The 24,385-nt window shown below is 39.5% G+C and overlaps 1 long non-coding RNA gene across 1 annotated transcript; it reads left to right on the top strand.

The window, feature by feature from the left end:
- The first annotated feature begins 836 nt into the window (after positions 1-836).
- LOC122707016 lies at positions 837-16,601 on the top strand. Its single transcript, XR_006344552.1, has 3 exons — positions 837-1,108; positions 1,815-1,816; positions 16,591-16,601. It is a non-coding gene; the product is annotated as an uncharacterized LOC122707016 (long non-coding RNA).
- Positions 16,602-24,385: the final 7,784 nt, after the last annotated feature.

Genomic DNA, 24,385 nt, shown 5'->3' on the forward strand with positions numbered 1-24,385 from the left:
CCATCCTGTGATTCATCTAGTCCAGTATTTCACACAGAGTGCGCTGTATATAAATTAAATAAGAAGGGTGATATATATACAGTCTTGTCTTTTTCCCCAATTTTGAACCAGTCCATTGTTGCTTCTTGGCTGCATGCAGATTTCTCAGGAAACAGGTAAGGTGGTGTGGCATTCCCATCTCTTTAAGAATTTTCCAGTTTGTTGTGGTCCACACAGTCAAAGACTTTGATGTAGTCAATGAAGCAGAAGTAGATGGTTTTCTGAAACCGCTTTCTCTATGTCCCAACAAATGTTGGCAATTTGACCTCTGGTTCTTCTACCTTTGAACTTCCTGATGACTCAATTGGTAAAGAATCCATCTGCAATGTGGGAGACCCCGGTTTGATTCCTGGGTTGGGAAGATCCTCTGGAGAAGGGATAGGCTGTCCACTCCAGTATTCTCAGGCTTCTCTTGTGACTCAGCTGGTAAGGAATCTGCCTGCACTGTGGCAGATTGATCCTGCACCTGGGTTTGATCCTCGGATTTGGAAGATTCCCTGGAGAAGGCAAAGGCTACCACTAAAGTATTCTGGCCTGGAGAATTCCATGGACTGTATAGTCTACGGGGTCACAGAGTTGGACACAACTGAGTGACTTTCACTTTCACTTTCCTCTACCTTTTCTAAAATCAGCTTGTATATCTGGAAGTTCTCACTTGACACACTGCTAAAGCCTAGTTTGAAGAATTTTGAGTGTAGCATTGCTAGCATATGAAATGAGCTCAACTGTATGGTAGTTTGTACCTTCTTAGGCATTGCCCTTCTTTGCAACTGGAATAAAAACTGACCTGTGGCCACTGCTGAATTTTCCAAATTTGCTGACAATTTGAGTGCAGCACTTTAACAACATCATCTTTTAGGATTTGAAATAGCCCAGCTGGAATTCCATCACATCTCCTAGCTTTGTTTGTGGCAATTCTTCTTGAGGCCTACTTGATTTCATACTCTAGGATGTTTGGCTCTGGCTGAGTGACCACACCGTCATGGTTATCTGCGTCATTAAGACATTTTTGGTATAGTTCTTCTGTATATTCTTGCCACCTCTTCTTAATCTCTTCTGCTTCTCTTAGGTCCTTACCACTTCTGTCCTTTATCATGCCCATCCTTGCATGAAATGTTCTCTTGATATTTCCAATTTTCTTGAAGAGGTTTCTAGTGTTTCTCATTCTATCGCTTTCCTCTATTTCTTTGCATTGCTCATTTAAGAAGGTTTTCTTATCTCTTCTTGCTATTCTCTGGAACTCTGCATTCAATTGGGCATATCTTTCCCTTTCCCATTAGAGAAATGAATATTCTTTAGACCAATATGTACTCCACAGGCAAAAATGAATAAAGCTAACATAGCTGCCTACAGAGAAACGTGCTGCCATACCCTGTGAGGTGGATGAACAGAGAAGGCAAATTCAGCCAAATACATGTTAGTATTTTAAGAAATGTATACTAGATACCAAAGTCTTTAAACTCAGTGTGCTCAATGATGACATCTGTGTATCAGAAGTGATTTAAATTCAAACTACTTTGGGAAATATAGAAGGGCAAGTTCATTAATGTATGTAGAGTTGGTCCTCAGTATTTTCAGGTCCCCCTATATACAAACTTTCCTACTCACTAAAATATGTTTACCACCCCCAAATCTACACCCTCAGTACTTTCATGGTCATTTGTGGACATGTGCAGAGTAACGAAAATCAGAGTCTCCCCATGTACCCATTCTCAGCCAAGGTCAGAATAGGCATTGACTCTGCCCACTAGTTTCAGCACTCACACTCCAAACAGATGTCCTTTTCATCATCTATTTAGCTTATAGTATGTTTTTTATTTTATTTTTTCATTGTTGTATCTCTTTTTGGTAATCTTCCTGTTTAAAATGGCCCCTGGGTACAGTGCTGACATGGTGTCTAGTGTTCATAAGTACAAGAAGGCTACAGTGTGTGTTACATTTAAGATATATGTGCTAGAAAAGCTTCATCCAGGCATGAATTATAGGACTGTTGGCTGTAAGTTCTATGTTAATGAACCAACTTCTTTTGCCTTTACAATGATCCAACAGATGTTGGCAATCTGATCTCTGGTTATTCTGCATTTTCTAAATCCAGCATGAACATCTAGAAGTTCTCAGTTCACATACTGTTGAAGCCTGGCTTGGAGAATTTTGGACATTACTTTGCTAGCGTGTGAGATGAGTGCAATTGTGAGGTAGTCTGCACATTTTTCTTTGGGATTAGAATGAAAACTGACCTTTTCCAATCCTGTGGTCACTACTGAGTTTTCCAAGTTTGCTGGCATATTGAGTGCAACACTTTAACACCATCATCTTTTAGTATTTGAAATAGCTCAGTTGGAATTCCATGACCTCCACTAGTTTTGCTTGTAGTGATGCTTCCTAAGGCCCACTTGACTTTACACTCCAGGATGTCTGGTTCTAGGTGAGTGATCACACCACCGTGGTTTTCTGGGTCATAAAGATCTTTTTTGTGCAGTTATTCTGTGTATTATTGCCACCTCTTCTTAATATCTTCTGCTTCTCTTAAGTCCATACCATTTCTGCTTTTTATTCTGGCCATCTTTGCCTGAAATGTTCCCTTGGTATCCCTAATTTTCTTGAAGAAATCTCTAGTCTTTCTCATTCTATTGTTTTCCTCTATTTCTTTGCATTGATCACTGAAGAAGCCTTTCTTATCTCTCCTTGCTATTCTTTCAAACTGCATTCAAATGGGTATATCTTTCCTTCTCTCATTTGCCTTTAGCTTCTCTTCTATTCTCAGCTATTTATAAGGCCTCCTCAGACAACCATTTTGCCTTTTTGCATTTCTTTTTCTTGAAGATGGTCTTGATCACTGCCTCCCATACAATGTCACGAACCTCCATCCATAGTTCTTCAGACACTCTATCAGATCTAATCCTTTGAGTCTATTTGTCACTTCTACTGTATAATTGTGAGGGATTTGATTTAGGTTATACCTGAATGGCCTTGTGGTTTCCCCTACTTTCTTCAATTTAATTCTGAATTTTACAATAAGAAGTTCATGATCTGAGCCACAGTCAGCTCCGGGTCTTGTTTTTGCTCACTGTATAGAGCTTCTCCTTCGGCTACAAAGAATATAATCAATCTGATTTCGGTTTTGCCCATCTAATGATGTCCATGTGTAGAGTTGTCTCTTGTGTTGTTGGAAGAGGATGTTTGCTATGACCAGTGTATTCTCTTGGCAAAACTCTGTTAAACTCTGCACTGCTTCATTTTGTACTCCAAGGCCAAACATGCCTGTTATTCCAGGTATCTCTTGACTTTCTACTTTTGCATTCAGTCACTTATGATGAAAAGGACATCTTTCTTGGTTGTTACTTCTAGAAGGTCTTGTAGGTCTTCATCGAATTGTTCAACTTTAGCTTCTTCAGCATTACTTATTGGGGCATAGACCTGGATCAGTGTTGTATTGAATGGTTTGCCTTGGAAACAAACTGAGATCATTTTGTCATTTTTGAGATTGCACCCAAGTACTGCATTTCAAACTTTTTGGTTGACTATGAGAGCTATCTAAGGGATTCTTGCCCACCATAATAGATATAATGGTTATGTGAACTAAACCTACCCATTCCCATCCATCCATTCCCACTTCACTGATTCCTAAAATGTTGATGTTCGCTCTTGTCATCTCCTGCTTGACCATGTCCAGTTTACCTTGATTCATGGCCCTAACACTCCAGCTTCCTATGGAATATTGTTCTTTACAGCTTCAGATTTTACTTTCATCACCAGACACATGCACAACTAAGTGCCATTTCCACTTTGGCCCATCCTCTTCATTCTTTCTTGAGATATCAGTAATTGCCCTCTAAGATCATGACATCCAGTCTCATCACTTCATGGCAAATAGATGGGGAAACAATGGATATGTATCAGACTTTATTTTGGGGGGTTCAAAAATCACTACAGATGGTGACTGTAGCCATGAAATTAAAAGACACTTGCTCATTGGAAGAAAAACTATGACAAGCCTAGATAGCATATTAAAAAGAAGACACATCACTTTGCCAACAAAGGTTCATCTAGTCAAAGCCATGGTTTTTCCAGTAGTCATGTATGGATTTAAGAGTTGGGCCATAAGGAAGGCTGAAAGTGAAAAAATTGATGCTTTAGAACTGTGGTGCTGGAAAAGACTCTTGAGAGTCCCTGGACTGTAAGGAGATCAAAGAAGTTACTCCTAAAGGAAATCAGTTCTGAATATTCATGGGAAGGACTGATGCTGAAGCTGAAACTCCAATATTTTGGCCACTTGATGTGAAGAGCCTACGCATTAAAAAAGACCCTGATGCTGGAAAAGATTGAAGATAGGAGGAGAAGGGGATGACAGAGGATGAGAGGGCTGGATGGCATCACCCGCTCAATGGACATGAGTTTGAGAATGCTCTGGGAGATGGTGAAGGACAGGGAAGCCTGGCATGTTACAGTCCATGGGGTCACAGAGAGTTGGACACTACTGAGTGACTGAATAACAAAAACAACAACTTCCCCCGTAACATATTAGACACCTTCTAACCTGGGGGGCTTATCTTCTGGAGTCATATCTTTTTGCCTTTTCATACTGGTACTGGAGTTCTCATGGCAAGAATACTGGAGTGGTTTGCCATTCCCTCCTCCTATGCATCACATTTTTTCAGAACTCTCCACTGCCACCTGTCCATCTTGGGTGGCTCTGCACAGCGTGGCTCATAGTTTTATTGAGTTATGTAAGCCCCTTCCCCACAACAAGACTGTGATCCATAAGGGGAGCCAAAATTAGAATGACTATTTATGGGCCTCCCTCATAGCTCAGTCGGCAAAGAATCTGCCTACAATGCAGACCTGGGTTTGATCACTGGATTGGGAAGATCCCCTGGAGAAGGAAATGGCAACCTACTCCAGTATTCTTGCCTGGAGAATCTCATGGAGAGAGGAGCCTGGCAGGCTACAGTATATGGGGTCACAAGAGTTGGACACGACTTACTGACTAAACCACTGCCATATTATTTTATAAACTGTGGGTGACTGTCATGCTTTTAAGAATGTCTCTCATTGTTGCTTCTTTTTCTTTTCTGTTGAACTATCTCATTTAATATAATGTTTTTGTTTTTATTTGTTTTGATTGCTTTTCTGTATTTTTACATTATTGTTCAACTTTGAGGCAGAAATATTTTATTCAATGATTGATTGAAGTGAAAGAATAGATGCTGTTTCTAACATGGGATAATAGCCCCTGATGCTTACTAATACAATATATAAGAAGCACTTCAAGGGTTTAGTCTTTAAAACCAGGCACACTATAATTAGGGTGTACCAATATCAATACATACATATTTTGAAAAATCATAAGATATTTCTATTCCAGTTCACAAAGTAGTGAGTTAGATACTTAGTCATAATTGAACTGGTTAAGCAGAATTATATTTGAATCCTGAATATTTCCATCTCTCAAGTACCTTCTACTCAAGAAGGATACTTTAGCTGATATACCTGTAGAGCTCTTAAGCTTTCTTTCTTGAATAAAATTTCTGTTGCAAGAAGACAAGATTAAGTGAACCCTGGGGCATTAAGAGGCCACTCTGGCTGACAGAGATCTGGGTGGACAAGAAGTGCATTCACCTGAAGCAGGCACCCCTAGCAGGCCATCCAACTCCAGGGTGTCATCCTTCAAGGATGAGTGCATCCCCGCCTTGCAGTGCTGATCTCTGAAAGAAATGGGACAGGCTTGGTCATGCCGTCCTAGCTAGTGGACTCTACGGAATCCACTAGCAGGTCACCAGGTGCCTCGTGAGAGCTCCTCCTTAAAAGTCAGACTGACTTCAGAAATTGAGCTGCCAGGAATTTAACCTGGCAAAATATAGGGATCCAAGAGAGTCTCTGGTCTGTCTAGTCTTTACATCAGTCACACCTTTTGCTGAGGAGTAGCCTCTGAACTCACCTGTTCACTTGTGGTTTAGCATCTAGTTAGCAGGCAGGCCCTGCAGGACTTCACTCCAGCCACGTACATGGGGAAGAGCCCCACAAAAAAAACAGGCCCGAGTAGGTGGGGATGAGGCAGCAACTTCCCAACCAGAAGTCTTCTTTATTCCTACCTAGGCCTACTTCCCTCTTTTCTAGTCCAGCTTCCTCAGTTCCTGTAAGAATTTTGCACCTGAGTGTGAGAGGAGCTGGTCTTCAGGCTGTAGAAAATGCTGAATTGGAAATGAAAATGTTCCAGACTTCATTTCCAGCACTTCTCTTCAGACAAATCACTTTTGCTTTCTGAGAATCACATAGTAGGCAGAAAAGAAACTTGGGGAAGAATGAGATACAGGCACATTTAAATAATTATTCTAGTCCACTCAGGGTGTCATAACAGAATACCATAGACCAGCTGACTTAAACAACAAACATTTACTTTCTCATGGTTCTGGAGGTTGTGGTGTAAAATTAAGATGCTAGATATTCAGTTCTTGGCGGGGCTTCCTCCTTACTTACAGCTTCTGCTTGCTCACTGTGTCCTCACTTGGTGGAGACAGAGAGCTCTCAGGTGTATCCTCCTATAAGGAAACTGCTCCCGACATACCCTCATGATCTGCTTTAACCTTAATTGTGTCCATGTAGACCCCATCTCCATGTGCAGTAACGTGAGGGTTTGGCCTTCAGCATATGAATTTGGAGGGGAGTACATAGTTCAGTCTAGAGCAGTAATCAATACAAAATCAGAGACTATTTCCTTCACCATTGGCATTTTAGGTAGAACGCCTATGAAAATGCTGATAATCACTTCATTTTGATCTTCAAAAATGGCAGTTTCATGTAGTTAAACTTCTTCATGAGGATGCTGTTTTCCTGTGCAGCTGATAATCCTTGACCACAGTGTGGCTCTTTACCTGGAGACCTCTAATGCTCCTTTTCTCCTGATGAGGGCCTTGGTGCAAGTGCAGGAGAGGGCCCCAGGGACCCTGGGATCTATGAAAGTTCATAAGCTCAAAGAAATGCAGCATTAAATAACAAATTAAAAGTCCCATTACAGTCTGAGAAATCATGGAAGAAAGGAAAAGTTTTATCCTGCTGATTGAACAAAGTATTCACATTTTTATTTTGCACTGGGCCCCTCAGTATTTCTGAGGATGGCTCTGATGGCAGAGAAAATCCACTGTGGCCCCAGAAGACAGGACTTGGCATCCTGACTTGGAGGCTCAGGTTCCTTTCATCTCCAGACTCCCCTCCGTTCAGGACTCTGGGTGATATGTATTCAGCCCCCAGAACTGGAAAGAATAAGGCAGATGGTGGGCAGGAAGGTCTTTAGGTCAGCCTAAAAAGGACATCCACAATTCCCCCATGTCCATTGCCAGAACACAGCCGTGCAGGCCACCTTCTCGTGGAGGCTAAGGTGTGGGCCAGGCGTGCACCTGGCAAGAGGTAATGGGTAGTAAGAGGGCTCAGACGTTTCCACAAAACTGTCAGGAAGCATTTAACAAAAGGCTTCCTGTGTGCTGTTTTGGATCTGTCAGGAACCCTCTGGCCCTTATTGATTCCTGAATATTCAGGAATTAAGAGGAGAGGCACACCTTTCCCGGGGCTGAGGAATCCAGGCATTTCTCATTACAGTGATAAGTGCCCTCTTCCTTTTTATGAGTCATATGGTAAAAGGTGATTGTTTGCAACTCTCTCTTTGATAGGGATCGTCTTATGTTTTGTAAGTCTGGAATTTTAATCTTTATCTTTGCTGAGAATAACTACAGTATATATGCCTATGCCATGTTGATTAAAACACCTTTGCTCCATCAGAGCTTTGGTCCTCATGTCTTTCTTTCTTTCTTTCTTTCTATTCTCTCTCTCTCTCTCCCTCTCTCTCTCTCTCTCTCCCTCTCTCTCCCTCTCCCTCCCTCTCTCTCTCTCTCTCTCTCCCCCCCTCTCTCTCTCTCTCTCTTTTCCGCGTAAACCAGGGGATATCAGCCTCTTTCTCTCTCTTACATTCTTATCGTCGTCTCCAGACCACCAGGTTCCGGTCCATCAAAGGACCAACACAAAACCACTAGCCTTTTCAAATACACATCTCATGTGGTACACATATACAATGGAATATTGTATACACATAAAAAGGAATGAAATCATGCCATTTGCAGCAACTTGAATGTACCTAGAGATTATCATATTAAGTGAAGTAAGTCAAACAGAGAGAGTCAAAAACTATATGATATCACTTACATGTGGAATCTAAAATGTGACATAAATGAACTTATTTACAAAACAGAAACAGACTCACAGACATGGAAAACAAACATGATTATTGAAGGGGAAGGGAAGGATAAATTAGTTTGAAATTAGGAGATACAAACTATTATATATAAAATAGATAAATAATAAGGTCCTACTGTATATCACAGGTAACTATATTCAATATCTTTCAGTAAACCATAATGGGATATGAAAAAAAATATGTAATGTAACTGAATCGTTTTGCTGTACACCAAAATCTAACACAACACTGTAAGTCAACTATACTTCAACAAAAAATAAAGTAATTAATATAATTAAATGCCCATCACAAGTCTTACTCTTAAGTTTTGAGCACATCTTTGTTACCCTCCACTCACCAGAATGTACAGTTGGTGGGAGAAAAGCCTTGTGTGTCTTTCTTAGAGTTTCAGCCCCAGTGCTATAAATGATGCCTAGAATCCAATGTATTCATGAGATGTTTGTTGACTGACTGACTGAATGAATCAATGAACTTGTTCCATAGTTCATGGGACCTATATACCCCTTTTCTGTTGCCCGCACATTTCTAACTCAAAGCTCAGCCTAAACTTGGATCCTGTGTATGCTTTTACTAAGGTCACTCTACATGGCTGGCCTGGCCAGACTGCTCCTCAAACCCACCTTTACTTTCCTAACCTAAAAGACCTCAGGTCTTCCCAGCTGACTCTTATCTCTGTTTCAGGGACACACTGGAGCCTGCAGGAAATGAGGCGGGTAGTTCCAATGATGCGATTCCTTTGTCCTCAGAAGAGCAATAGTATTAAAAAATAAAAATAAAAAACTATAGGAATGACTAGTTTGTGGGTACATGGTCTGGCTTTACAAAGATTCAGACTTTTATGAATTACTATACACATAAATTTTGTTTATCTATAACATCCCAACTTTGGAGAAAAAATACAGACCTACTAATGTGAAAAAAATTTTAAAGTTTTCCTGAGCTACTGAAGAAACAGGAACCTCAAATTAAGACATTTACTACTTGAAATGTACCATTTAGGGAGCAACAAGCTATTACACAAGAATCAACAAAGAACTTGATTTCATGTTTCCAACAGTAAAATAAGTTCCTTGGTGGACATTAGGAAGTTGAAGGTTAAATGTTGGTAGGGAAGAGTTCATCTCAAATGTGCATGGTGTGTCTCCCACAAACAGTGATGTTTATGTCACTTTGGAGAGGGGAGATAAACATAGGAATAGGATAAGTGTTCCTAACAAGGCAAACAGTACATGCAGACCAGAGTCATTTTCCAACACACTCCACCCCATTGCACATGCACAATGAATAAACACACACACACAAAGTTTCATAGTTCTGGTGTGGTTAGAGTAACCATTTGCCAAGCAGGGTAAGCCTCTCAGGAGGTTCAGGGTGCTCTCATCTCTGACACCTCAGATGTGCAATCTCAAGAACTGAACCTTTCTTACTACATGTCCCAGTATTGACAGGACTCATGCTGGTAGTCAGTGGTATTAGGTGGGGTTGAATTAGCAGTGTGATGCCTTGGGTCTGTGCTTCAGAAGCAGTTCTATAGATCGACTGCTCCAAAAGCAAAGCAGAGTAAGATTGAAAATCAAGCTCTCTACTTTATCCCTCAGATAACTTATCAGATGTCCCCCTTCCTTCTCTGCTTTGGCACATATTATCAATATTTCCAAGATTATCTTCCTGGTAGCTACAGGCACACCTGAAGTTAGAGGTGTCCCTGTGCCTTGTTTTAGCCAAGGAAATGTGTGGAACTGTGTGGAAGCACTTTTATCCCAGGGCACAATTCTCCTCCCTCTACCCCTTACAGGCAAACCACAGAGCCTCGTTACCAGATCACAGGATGATGTGAGCAGATGCAGTTCCTGTCACTCTAGGTCCCTGATGAGTAAAACGCTTCCTCCCAGCAGGCCTTCTCCTTCACAACCTTTTGGAAATGAGGCATAAATAAAAAATAAAATATTATTGCTTAAACCCACTGAGACTTGGGTTTTGTTTGTTACATAGTATTATGAAATCTATTCTGACAAATACAGAAATTGTCAGGTGGAAGAGGAGCACAGTGTAATAAAAATGTAATTTTTGTGGCATAGCATGATAGCTGGTTAGCAGTCAGTGAGGAAATCATCTTGGGAGTTTCAAATGAGGGTTCTTCTTAGCAGGCAGTGGAAAAACATTTGTTGAAATCCTTACCTGGGATAACTTAAGAGGAAGTTGTACCTAGTGAAACTAATGCTCCATGTACCTAAATGGTTAGCTGTAGAAACTAATATCCATAACATTAGTAGAGTTGCTGATTGTTGTCAGCTCTGTTTGGTAAGGTAATACATGATAAAGGTGCACTTAGAAAGAATTGACTAGTGTAGAGTAGAAGTGAAAAGGAATATAGGAGCATTCCCAAACCCAGAGCCTGTTAAGGTGGACAATAATAATCTTGATCCCAAAGCAAGTGCTCCCTGGTGCTTTAGTGGTTAGGATTTGATGCTGTCTCTCTCCCTAAAAGGAAAATATTAGGTTAGGAAAGACTTCCTGCTTCAAATGACCACTAAAAGTTTTCAATCATTCAATATACTCCAGGGAAAGGATCAGAAGTAGAGTATGATACCTATTGTGTTTTTCAATGGGATCAAAATCTGAGTAGAGGGTAAAGCATGACCGTGGTGGCCACACAAGCTAGATGAGCTCCAAGTCTCTGCCACCAAGTTGAACGAGGCTCTCCTTGGAGGCAAGAAACCAAAAAAGTATTGCAGCTTTGGAAACCCCCTCAAAAGCAGTGTGGGTGTGGCTGCCATCATACAGTACTCACTGGAATCAAACTGGCAAGAAGCTGGCTGAATTCTGATGAGGGGATGGAAGCTGAGATTGTGCTAGGTGTAATGTGGGCACCTAAATATCTAGGCAAGATGTGACTATAGAAATCTTCACATCCCTGCCTTTCACTCCTCCCCCTCCTGGAGGAGCCCTTTGCCAGCACTTCTTTACATGTGGTTGAGGAAGAAAATGGAAGAGAAGGCTGTTTAAGCTGAAAGCAGGAAATATGGAAACATGGAGAGTCTTTTTTGAAATGTGGACTGGAGAATTCTTCTTAAGGGGAGGAATCAAGAAACAGTCTCCCTTCACAGTTCAGGGGGCTCTTGTTGTCTGTCTAATGGGGTTTCAGAGTTGCTCTGACTCAGTGACTGTATCTAACCTCTCCAAAGGAGTGTTTGCAGCAGAGATTCTGTCCTTGTTCTACCACTGTATGGGGGCTACCTGGGACAGAAAATTGAGGTTTTTAGTTCATTGGTCTCTGGATCAAAAGGAACTCTACTCATACCCACTGAAGACATGACTTTGTCCCCTTGAGAGCCTGATGATGTACTGAAGGGAACTTTGCGTACTTTTGTGAACAGAAGTTGATTGTCAACCAGTTGTATGTGGAAAGGAGAGTAAATTAAAAGGTGGACTTTGGTAGCTATCTGTGGTACCTTTTACGCATGATACTCCCCTCTCCCCAGGCATCTCCCACTCCTCAACGTTAGGTTTGGCCCTGTGGTTTGATTTGATCAATGATATGTGATCTGATGAGATGTATCCCTTCCCAGGGGGTGTAGTTAAGAATTGCTGACCAATTTTCCACACTCTCTTCCCCAACCACAGCATACTCAGAATTCTGGGTTGAGGTAGCAATGAAACTTCTGTTAGTGTGAGTGCCCAAGTGACAGTGAAATGAGCAGAGGCATACTAAGAATGGCAAGAAAATTTCTTGTAAGCCATCTTGATTTTGAGTTGTTTGCTACTTCAGTGTGATCTCCTGTCTTGACAAATGCATCACTCATACATTGTAGTATCATGATCAATTGTCAATGCAAGTGCTAAATCCCTAGGGATATAGCTTAAAATATGAAATATCAGGGCCAGATATTTACTTATGTAGGATATAGTGCCTGACATTCATTTGATATGAATGTCCCATAAAATTTTAATTTTTGGTTGACTTGTTCATTATACAGTCATGCTGTTGAATATTGTGTAAGTCCCTTGAGAGGATTTCTACAACGTGCTTAACAAAAACTTCAGTATTCAAAGATGTAAATATCGTCTTCATAAGATAAAGAGAATCAGAGGAATTTAATTTCCAAGGAAATTACAAACACTTTCCTACAGAGGAACTTTCAAATAAAAACAAACAAATATTTGAAAATGACATTAATAGACCTGGGATGGAAAATTCTTCCACTGTATCTCATAGTTTTCCACACATTTCGGTTGTTGGACACAAGGGTGATGCTATGAATAATTTAATATATAACTTCCCCACAAGGCCCGGAGTTCTTGGAGGGGTGGGAGAGTGCTTCCTGTGTATGTCTGCATTACATAACACATTCTTTATACATCATAGGCTGCCAATCTGACAACAGAAACTTGCAAGTATCATTATTTGCTTCTTACCTAATAATGTAGGAATTTATATTTCCACATCATAAATACAAAACCCTGGACTCTGGAAAGTTGGGGCCCTTATCCAGATTTGCACAGATTTGCTTAAGATTCTTGCACAGGAATGTCTCATGTTAAAATGCATATCTTGTATTTATTTATTTGTTAATGATTCAACATGGCTGAATGAATGATTAAGGTATATATAAAATATATTTTAATATATTAAAAATAATGAAAAAGGCAGGAGGCAATCATTTTATTATAAAGATTTAAAAAGAAGATTTTTTCATTGAAAATTAATTTAAAAATATTTCCTTTAATACCATTTACTTTATCATTTGACCTCATTGTTAGTGGGTCTCTAAGTTCAGGGAAAACACAAGATTATCCCTCTCAGGTGGCTGTTTCCTCATGATGTCATCTGCATGGCTACAGTAGCTCATCCACATATTAAAAAATGGGTCTCTAGACAGTTGGCAATTTGGCAATTTGCTCATGTATAATGCAAGAGAAGAAAGTCTAGTTTCAACTCATACCAATTCTACCTCTTTATTTCATGAATAATTTTTATTTTATCATGAAATAGGAATTACATGTTTATTCAACCAAGTGGGAATTTGAAAAATCCTAGCAATATATTAATTTTATTATCATTAGCCAGTTTTTTTGCAGTTACAGATTATGTGAAGAGTGCCTACCTTTCACTAGATGGATTTATTCATTTATTTTTCTAGAGAAGCAAATGCAGTCATCTAAAATGTTGACTTTATTTTTCTCTTTTCATGCTACATGATATATCAATCTTAACATCTATGGAATGGATGAATTTTAAGCCTCTTGGAACAAAGTATCTTTCTTAAGTTTTCTTACAAAGCAAATGGTTTGTTAGCCAGAATATTTTCCATTGAAGAGAATTCACATTTGAATCATTGTTTTGATGAACTTTTATATTGAGTAAGTAATTCCATTTCTTTTACTTATAAAGTCAGGTTTCTTTTTCAGTTCCATTCATTCATTTATCCAATATTTATTGGAAATTTTATTGAGCACTTGCTTTAGGGAAGGCATGATGTTGGTTTGCACTGAGGATATAGTCATAAATGATAGGGATCCATTCTGCCCTCAAGGATGCCTGTATGGTTGGGGTGGGTGACCAGGGATTGATTAGTGCTAGAAGAAGGACTACATGTTTTCAAAAATATAACCAGGAGAAAATATATAGGGAGAAAAATCTCTACTTATGTTTCCAGGATAAGGCGGCTTTAAATTCACTTCTCAAGATATTGCTAAAGTCAAATGTGGATTTTGGTTCCTAAATGAACATGGGGTCTGTATTATACTAGGCTGACTAAGGCAGCAAGTGATGTAGGCAGTGGTGGCACCATCTCTGAAAGTGAGCCTAAAGGGAAGGAGGCAAGCTGAGTGGGGACATTGCTACTACCATTTTGCTAGCACTTTGTCCTCTGTGAATTCAGTAATTGAGACACACTCACTGTCCTCATCTGCCTCCACACTCTCATCCCTAGAGAGCACCGTGGATCAACTGATCATCCGGAATCATTGTTCCGTGACTGAAAGAATGTGGCTTCATGGGGCATCTAAATCCACATTGTATAGGAAGAAGGCTACTCCTCTTCATTAAGGCCTTCCAGAGGAAACAACTATCAGCTTTTCCCTTGTTTTTAAGTCTTTTAAGGATGATGATCATAATGATACATAGAGGAAAGATCTAAAGTCACCTTTAGTCATTTCTCTCTGGGAAGAAATTCCCAGAAGGATTTTCCTCTCTTTATTATACTTACATATTAACAAAAAATGGTTACAATAGCATCCATCACTATGTTCTTAGGTTTCTTTCAAATATTCTGAGAGAAAATCTCTGAATTATTCTTCAGGCAGAGATAGAGAGGGCTGGCGTGAACTGTGGAGGCAATACTTTTAGGAGGCATAGACAAATTTGAGAAGGCATATTTTGTCTGTACAAATGTATAAGCAAAATGGCATGAAAGTATTTCCACTAAAGTCACATTATCCAGGAAGCTGGAACTGGCAGTGCCATCCAATTTGGACATAATATCCAGTTGAACCCATCCTGCATACAGGCTCGTGTTTCTTCCTCATCCTTCACTGATTCATCCATATCCTTTGGTACTGGTTCCTGAATGTTTGAAAGTGAAAGTGAAAGTCGCTCAGTCTTGTCTGACTCTTTGTGACCCCATTGACTACAGCCTGCCAGGCTCCTCTGTCCATGGAATTCTCCAGGCTATACTGGAGTGGGTAGCCTGCTCCTCCTCCAGGGGATCTTCCCAATCCAGGGATCGAGCCCAAGTCTCCCGCATTGCAGGCGGATTCTTAACCATCTAACCCACAAGGGAAGCCCTGGTGCTTATAAATATCTTGAATGCTTATTAACATCCTAATCCAGGTGATCTATGTTATCATTCTTGATTTTAGTTGATGGAGAACCTGGTCATTATAATGCTTTTTTACAGTCAACGGTGTTTAGCCTTCACTGTTGATTCCATCAATTGTTTGAAGCAGCTTGGTAAGCCAATGTAAGGATCTCATGCTCAAATGCATATGTCTGTCTTTCTAAGGGTACCTCTTGACATACAAATCTACCCTTAATTTCTAGAACATTCTTTACTTTGCTTGAATATGGTCCTTTGCTTGCTCTTTTATCAACCTATTAATAATAGAATCTCTTTTATCTTAGAATGCCAAAAACCTACTGAGAACTCTTCACCGCTTCAGAATTAGTTTCATCCACTCTCAGTGGGCCAGTAGTGGATACATAGCAGGTAATAGCTATTATGGTCTTCCCAGGTGGCGCCAGGGGTGAGGAATCCTCCTGCCGGATCCTCTATGACCCACCTCCCAGAATATTGGAAATAAAAGCAAAAGTAAACAAACGGGACTTAATTAAACTTAAAAGCTTTTGCACAATGAAGGAAACTATATGCAAGGTGAAAAGACAGCCTTCAGAATGGGAGACAATAATAGCAAATGAAGCAACTGACAAAGAAGTAATCTCCAAAATATACAAGCGGCTCATGCATCTCAATTCCAGAAAAATAAATGACCAAATCAAAATATGGGCCAAAGAACTAGACAGACATTTCTCCAAAGAAGACATACAGATGGCTAACAAACACATGAAAAGATGCTCAACATCACTCAATATCAGAGAAATGCAAATCAAAACCACAATGAGGTACTATCTCATGCTCGTTAGAATGGCTGCTATCAAAAAGTCTAGAAACAATAAATGCTGGAGAGAGTGTGGAGAAAAGGGAACTCTCTTACACTGTTGGTGGGTATGCAAACTAGTACAGTCACTGTAGAGAACAGTGTGGAGATTCCTTTAAAAACTGGACATAGAACTGCCATATGACCCAGAAATCCCACTGCTGGGCATATACACCCAGGAAACTAGAATTGAAAGAGACACATGTACCCCAATGTCCATACAATAGCTAGGACATGGAAGTGAATTTATGGCAAAAACCACCACAATATTGTAAAGTAATTAGCTTCCAATTAAAATAAGTAAAGTAATTAATTAAAAAGTAAAAAGAATCCTCCTGCCAATTCAGGAGATGCAAGAGAAGCAGGTTTGTCCCCTGGGTCTGGAAGATCCCATGGAGTTAGAAAAGGCAACCCACTCCAGTATTCTTGCCTGGAAAATTCCAAGGGCAGAGGAGCTAGTGTGTGGGTCCACAAAGAGCTGGACACAGCTGAGCGACAGAGCACACCCAGCACGCACAATGGCTGTGAGAGGAGCCAGAGCAGGTGAGGGAGAGGAACCTAAGACAAAGTGTCCAGCAAGGTGGCCACTCACGTTCAGGCTGATAGGGAGTGTCTGGGGAACATTTGACTCCCCCACCAGCCATGGAAAGACTGGCTTTAACAGTATAGTTGCCAGATCAAATATAAGGTATCTAGTTAAGTTTGAATTTCAGATAAATGACACTTTTTTTTTTTTTTTTAGTATGTCTCAAATTTGCTCTTGATGCTCCATGATTGAGGAGCTTGTGGCACAGAAGGAACTGTTTATCTAGTTCAATTTCTTCTTGTAGAAAATGCCCTTCCTCTTCTTGCATGTCCCATGTCCATCTGGCTGTACCATCACCCAGTTGACTGCCTTTAAATCAGCTGAAATATTACAGGAATGCTGTTAGTAACAGATGGGCTCAAACATGTAGTTGTGGGAGTGTAAATTCAGTTTCTCAGTGAAAGGAAGTCTGGATCTGAGCTTAAATCAAAGCTGGCTACATCTCTAACATTTACCTAAGCATATTTTTTTTTTTTTTTTTGTAATTCTGAAAAAAATTAATTTACTTGAATGATTTTTTCCCCTGAATTTTCCATATACAAATATGAAGAAATTACTCTGAATGAGGCAGTTTTTATTCTAACGCTAGTTTAGACTTTCAAACTTGAGGTCTCTTTAATCAATAGAAATTGACAGAAATGGCTGTTAACTTTTTAGTGATTTAGAGTTAAAATTGCCATTTAACCAAAGCCTTGGAGAGTCTAACTTTAACCTCCTTCATTTATTGATGAGTAAATCACTGGCTCTTCAGAGAAACGGTGGTAGAAGGAACATAGGAAGGTTCAAAGTGAACTTGGGTTCTTGTTCCATAAAACAAAGTAGTATTAAAAGACAGAAGAGGACCTAGGCATACTGTTGAAGGAGATGGGAATATATTTGATTGATGGGATACACGAACTCTTGGAACTCAGAATAGAGAATGCCAGATAAAATAATTAAAATTCATGTTATTGATTTGAAAATTGATGTCTTGATTTTAATTTTTTAGTAGTAACTTTAGATGAGGGCTTCCCTGATAGCTTAGTTGGTAAAGAATCTGCCTGCAATGCAGGAGACTCCGGTTCAATTTCTGGGTCAGGAAGATCTGCTGCAGAAGGGATAGGCTATCCACTCCAGTATTCTTGGGCTTCCCTCCTGGTTCAGCTGGTAAAGAACCCTCCTGCAATGTGGGAGACCTGGGTTCGATCCCTGGGTTGGGAAGATCCCCTGGAGAACAGAAAGGCTACCAACTCCAGTATTCTGGCCTGGAGAATTCCATGGACTCTGTAGTCCATGGGGTCACAAAGAATCAGACATGACTGAGTGACTTTCACTTTCACTTTAGAAGAGGTGAACAAATAACCTTTTGTGATGAAGAAAGCACCATGCTATACAAAAAAGCAAACTAATAATGACAGAAATGAAAGAAATCATAGAATTAAAAAATCATCATTATGGCACCACATGGGGAAGAGGGTATTTGCATAGTGCTAATACAATCCTACATAAACTAGTTTCAAGAAATAGGGAGACTTAACTCTACAGTGAAAGGTTATATTGTTATCACCCTCATTCAGGTGTCAGTTTGCCATCACTATTGGTCAACCAGATATCTTGTCTTTCATTGTGACACAATAATAAGTGCACAACATCAGAGATTGACTGTTAACCAGTCATGTTTTGTATGAATTTATCAAGCTTTCAGATCTAACTGCCAGTGTGTAGAAACTACAGGAGCCACAGGATTAAACTGAGAGAGACTATACAGGAATAACCAGACAAATCCAGAAGGTTCAGTATTTTTCTTAGGGTAAGTAGCTTGTAAATATTTTTCTATTACTTGGTGTCACAAATAAAGAAGGAGGGTGGGAGGTTTGCTGTACCAAAGCAAAAGAGATGTTAAGGTCATCACCAGGTTCAACCCATAGTTATACATTTGGATCATGATTTGGACAAAAAACAGTAGAACATATTTCTTAGACAGTTGAAGAAATTTGATATTGTATTAGATGAAAATGTTCAATAGAGCAAAATATACATTGTAAGCTTAAAAATATGACCTCTTATAAAAGAGTGCAAAGAAAAAGATCATAGGTTAAATAACATGCTTCTCCTCCTTTGAATTTCACATGGTTTTCCAACCTAGCCTGGGAAAAAAGTTCTTTCTAAATCCCTTGAGAAAACACTACTATTTTCATTGAACATTTGATCCTACCAGAAGCAATATTTGTAAAGAGAAGCAGTAGGTTTCTCTTTACAAATTCAGTCTGATGTTACATCAAAGAAATTCAGATAAACATTGAGGCAATAAGTTTCAAGTTCAAGCTAAATTCTTAATTTAAACTTCTAAAGAAGTTCTTGAAGTTTTTATGTAAGTATAACAAAAGCTTCAGGAAATAGAATAAAAGACAAGCTTAACAATAACAGTAATAACATTAGTAAAAATATTAAAACCTTAATGAGGTTTATTGACATGTTTAATGCTAAAAGGAAACTGAGGTAAAGGAAAACTAAGTTGATTCAGAAATATGTGTAAGAGTTACAGCTTTAAGATTTATGTAAACATTTCCAGGAATGCAATAATTTTTTCCTTATGTCTATGCAGCCAATAACTTTCTTTTCCAGCAGTACCTAACATACTGCCTTGCAGCAGCAGATGTACTCAGCACATATTAAATGAATATATGTATTTCCTTTAATTGATCAAACAGAATTTTCCCTGCTGCATTATAAAATGAAACAAAAATGTAGTTAGGTAGTGCTCATTCTTGCACATAGTTCACAACTACTTTAGCTTTTTTATGGATTTGTTCTTTATGTTGAATACTTCATTGGTAGCATGTTAATAGTAGTCAAATGTAACTGTGCAGATATCTAAGTCTTATATTATAAAGCCTTATTGTTAACTCTGAGTCTGCAGCACCTTATGCAAAACTTCCAACCAGATATGTTTTGGAATTTAGAAACTTTGAAACTAATAATTAATATGGTGCATATTTACCATGTATATAGGCACTAGCAGGATCTAGGACCACCATGCAAACACATTAACGTTTCTGCAGTAAAATATATAAATATCCAAAAGTAGAATAAATAAACTCTGCAAATAACTTTCCATTAGTTCAGATCAGGTTTTGCTAGCCTATGAACTTCAGTGTCAAATTTAACACAGTTTTGAATTTTCAAAGATTTGAAGATTTCAGAATTACAGTAATGATGCTGTGGGGTCTAGCATCATTAACTTATGACCTGCTTTATAAAGCAAACTCTATTCCCTTCCTTTTCAACAGAAATATACAGAGCAGTTACTTCAGTGCTTAGACAAAATTGTCTTAGGCATGTTCTAATATAACCATTGTCTTATTAATAAAAAACAGATTCTTTCGGACATGATTTTTGTGTATTACTTCTTGAGAGTACTCACAGAGATAGTAATTAGTGAGAATTCTGACCAACAGCTCTGTCTCTCACAGACTATCTGCTTATGCCCTAGTGTAGAGGCAGAGCTGGGTGGGTCTCAGGCCATATCAACACATGATTTGTCATATTCTTAACTGTCCTTTGGGAGTAAATTGGCATTCAATAATTAGACAATTTATGCCATTATTAGGGCAATTAAAATATATTACTGCCTCAGATAATGAAAGGTTTCCAATGTCTTCAAAGAATAAAATAACATTCAAAGAGAGTGCAGATAGTTCTATTTTATGTAAATGTAAATATTACATTGGTTAGTGAAATATGTAATAAATGTAAAATTTTGCCATGTGAAACAAATTGATCCACTAACTAAAAGTCAAATTATATAAACACTTATCACTTTTAGAGGAAGTTAAAGCTAAGATCATACACTTTTCTGATACTGGAAATATAAAAGGAGCTCTTTTTCTCAAACAAAATGTCTAGGCAAATCTAACACTATAATTTTAGCCTTTCTCTATGTATTAGACAGAGAGTCAAAGAGAAGGACACAAGCAGACCTAGAAATGGGACAAAAAGTTTAAGGAAAAGGTAAACTCATTTGATTTTACTGGGAAAGAGGTGGAAATATCTTCTGCCCAGGAAGCTGATGGGATGGGGAGCATTTTTCCTCCATTTTGCTCCAAAATTTCTGCACTCCCAAGTGAAGTAGGACCTTGGGTAGGAAGGAAGGGTAAAGAGGTGGTGTGGTGGATCACAGGGACCCCTGAGCCGGTGGGGCCTTCCGAGTGGAGGGTCCTTCTTGGAGGAGACACCCTTGCTTCTGCAGAGACAGAGAAGGTCCAGGAGGGAAAGTAAAGAGGGTTTGCCCTGGCACAGGTAGGCTGCCTCTGTGTTTACTCAGGAATCAGGCCAGGAGGTGCCTTCAATATGAAGTGTGCATCTTTAGTGAAATGTCCTCTGTCTTTCATACTGAGAATGTTGGTGGGGCAGGCTAAATCATGTGCCCCATATCTGTATGTTGAAGTCTTAACCCCTAGGACCTGAGAATGTGACTGAATTTACAGATAGGACCTTTAGAGAAGTGATTCGTTTAAAATGAGGATATTAAGGTGTCTCTACTCCAATGTGACTGAAGGGCCACAGAAGGTAGACCACGTCAGAGGCAGCAGGAAAGGGGCAAGACAGAGAGAGAGGCCTCTGCAGACACAAGCCCTGCAGACACCTCAGTCTTGGACTTTCAGCCTTCAGAACTGTGAGAGAAAAATTTTCTGTTGTTTGAGCCCCACAGTGTGTGATATTTTGTTATGGCAGCCCAAGCAGCCTAACATATCCAATGTAACAAAAGTGCTGCAGAAGCAGTAATAGCTTAATAAAATAAAATCTTACTTGGGTGGACAGGAAACACAAATCAGTGCCTTTAGAAACAGAGAATAAAAAACATTTACTGGTTAATAATAATTCATCCATTTAAAATAAGGGTTCAAAATCTCTTCTGTGGGAGCCAGAGTAATACCCACCTAAAGATATCCACTAGACATGCAGTCATTGTTACAGAAATGACAGGAAGCTAACTCACACACCTCCCCATGGATTCCTGACAGTGATGGGAGGGAATTTCCTTACCATTCCTTACGGTAGCCCATCCCATTGCTGGATGGTTTTTTCTTTCAGAACTTTCTTGTTCCTCATCCTCCTCCACCTGGCATCTGGCAAAACAAACACAATTTCTTTTTACTCAGTGTGGTGCAATTGAAAGTTTGTTGTTGATCTTTAACTCAAAGTGATGTTTCTAGTGTTAAACTATGTTTAGTTCATTGTCAACAGCTATTGACCGAGTAACTGGACAAGTGACTGCAGTTTTCTCCTCTACAAAGTGAGGTGATAACCATTTGAATCTCACAGGGTTGTTCAGAGAATTAAATGAATACACACAAATTGAGTTTATAAAGTGTCAAGTGTTGAAAACTTCTGTTTTTATATCTATTAATTGATTTTTTCACACAGGCTTTAAAATACTTGAAGGCAGCTTGAATGTGCCTCTTAATATCGTCTTTTGCTTACATACCATCAACCTCTTCAACTGTCTTTAATCCACACAATTTCTAGTCCATTTTCCAACAAGACTCTTAAGTATTAGCCAATATCTTCATGAAAAATTTTGTACCAATTAAAGGTCAAGGAAAATGTAGACCTATCTATTCATTTTTCCTTAAAATTTCTGGCGAAAGAGTTACCAAAGACAGCTTCACTCACCTATCATCCCGATGTGCTATGCTTGGTCACTTAGTCGTGTGTGACTCTTTGTGACCCCCATGGATTGTAGCCCATGGGGCTTCTGTCTATGGGGATCCTCCAGGCAAGAATACTGGAGTGGGTTGCCAGGCCCTCCTCCAGGGGATCTTCCCAACCCAGGCATCGAACCCTGGTCTCCCGCATTGCAGGCAGATTTCTTAACTGTCAGAGCACCCAAAGGGTTATCCTGGTGGTGCTGGGGTCCCAGGGCTGAGGGCAGGTGCTGGCCCCAGCTAGCATGTGTCTGCCTGTCTGCCTGTGAGACTGGAGAGGCTCTGTCCCAGCTGGAGTCCTGACATTGGCTCCAGTGACATTGATCAGTGTAAGATCTTCTGTCCCCATTCTTTCCTTTTCTAAAAGTCTAAAGCATCACAGTGACAAAGGGAAGGCACAAGAACATGCACTGCAGGAGTTTTCTTTTTATAAGACCTCTATTTCCACATCTGCATATATCAAGCCCCTCCTTCACTATCCCCCTTGCATTGCCTCCTGTGTGTGGTGAAGGAAAGGGGACTGTGGTGGCATCTGTACCTGGGGATGAGGGTCACAGTGACACTGATTACTAATATGCCTTGAAGATTGATTAATGGTGTTAGGAGCTAAAGGAGTGTTTGATATTGAGGAGGCTTTTCAAGAAAGGGAGTTTAGTAACTCTGAGGTCTGAGGAAGGGCTGCGTGAGGGACAGCTTTGTTTCCTCCAAGAATACAGACAGGTTTCTTCAGACTTTGGGTTTATTTTAGACAATGGCTATCACAGTGGTATCTCAGATAGGACAGCAAAAGTCACCCATTGTTGACTGTTCAGAAAGGTTTCCAAGACTTTCTGGAAAGTCTTGACAAATGACCTGTAGCACTGCCCTCTGTAGTAGAGTTAATGATTCTGAATTTGGATAAAAAGGAAAAATTGAATAAAGAACAAATAAAATAGAGGACATTCACATCAAATACATTTCTTTGGTCATAAAACTATCCTTTAGTCAGATCCATTAGACCAGAAGGAAAGAGTTGGTTTTATTTATTTATTTATTTATTTATTTATTTATTTATTTATTTATTTATTTATTTATTTATTTATTTATTTATTCATTTTCAGAAGCAGATCCAAAATAAAAACTTGACTTTTAAATGTCTCTCTCAGAGTCAGGTAAGACCACAGGTGGATACCCAGTGTCACACCCCAAGTCAGTGACTGAGTCTTTGCATTTTAATGGCTTCATGTTGGGTCACATTGTGAGTCCTCCATATGTGAAGGGCTATGTTTCAATTCTCTCTTTAAAGATTGAGGAAATAGTAAAAAAAAAAAAAAAGCATGCAAAAGTCACTGTATTAAATATGAGTTAGAAAGGGGTGTTAAGTGTTGACTCCTTCCTTCAAGGATTTTTTTTTTCCTTCAAGGAGTTTAAACATGCACAACCAACAAGACAAATAAGCAGAAATGTACAGAGAAAGGACCCCAGGTGTTCACCACAGAGTGAGTGTCACAGGCAGTGATGGACTGGTGTTGACTAAATACAAAGGCCATTTGCTTGGGTTACCTCAGCTCTGCTGCATAAGACAAATGGACCTCTGGGTCTGTGAAGGTCTCCCCACCAAGAGCTGAGGAACTTTGTGGATTCCACCATTTTTCAGGATTCTAGTTAGTGCTCACAGCATTGCTAGCAATCTGGTCTGAATTGCTTTGTTTTATTGCACATTCTGATGGCACATGCTCATGACTTTAGTTTCTCAGTGTATCCATATATCGGGCTAATTCAGAACCAAGATGTCTAAGGTCACCACTCAGGATACAGGATTTGAGGTCACAAGATCCAAAATGTTGTCACTTTACTGCAAAAATCTTACTTAATGTGTTTCCCTTAAATTTCTCATTTCTAGATTTAACTCCTTGCCAAAATCTCTCAAAATATGACAAAAAAGACTCAAAATTTTAAATTAAGATGCTTTCATTTACTAATAATCTACGTGCAGGAAGGGAACAAGAGAAACCTGTGGGCATGTCCACGCTCAATTCACTTCTCTCCCACACCTGCCCAGGCCCCCCTGTACCTGTCCGTAGAACCCGTGCTGAACACACAATCCAAGCTTTGCCCAAGAACCACCTTCTTCAAGTCTGAGAAGGGTGCTGCTTTTCCAGAGAATTTATTTCCCCTTACTTGTGCTCAGGG

This window comes from Cervus elaphus, chromosome 13 (assembly GCF_910594005.1).
Source record: "Cervus elaphus chromosome 13, mCerEla1.1, whole genome shotgun sequence".
In the NCBI taxonomy this organism is placed as follows: Eukaryota; Metazoa; Chordata; class Mammalia; order Artiodactyla; family Cervidae; genus Cervus; species Cervus elaphus.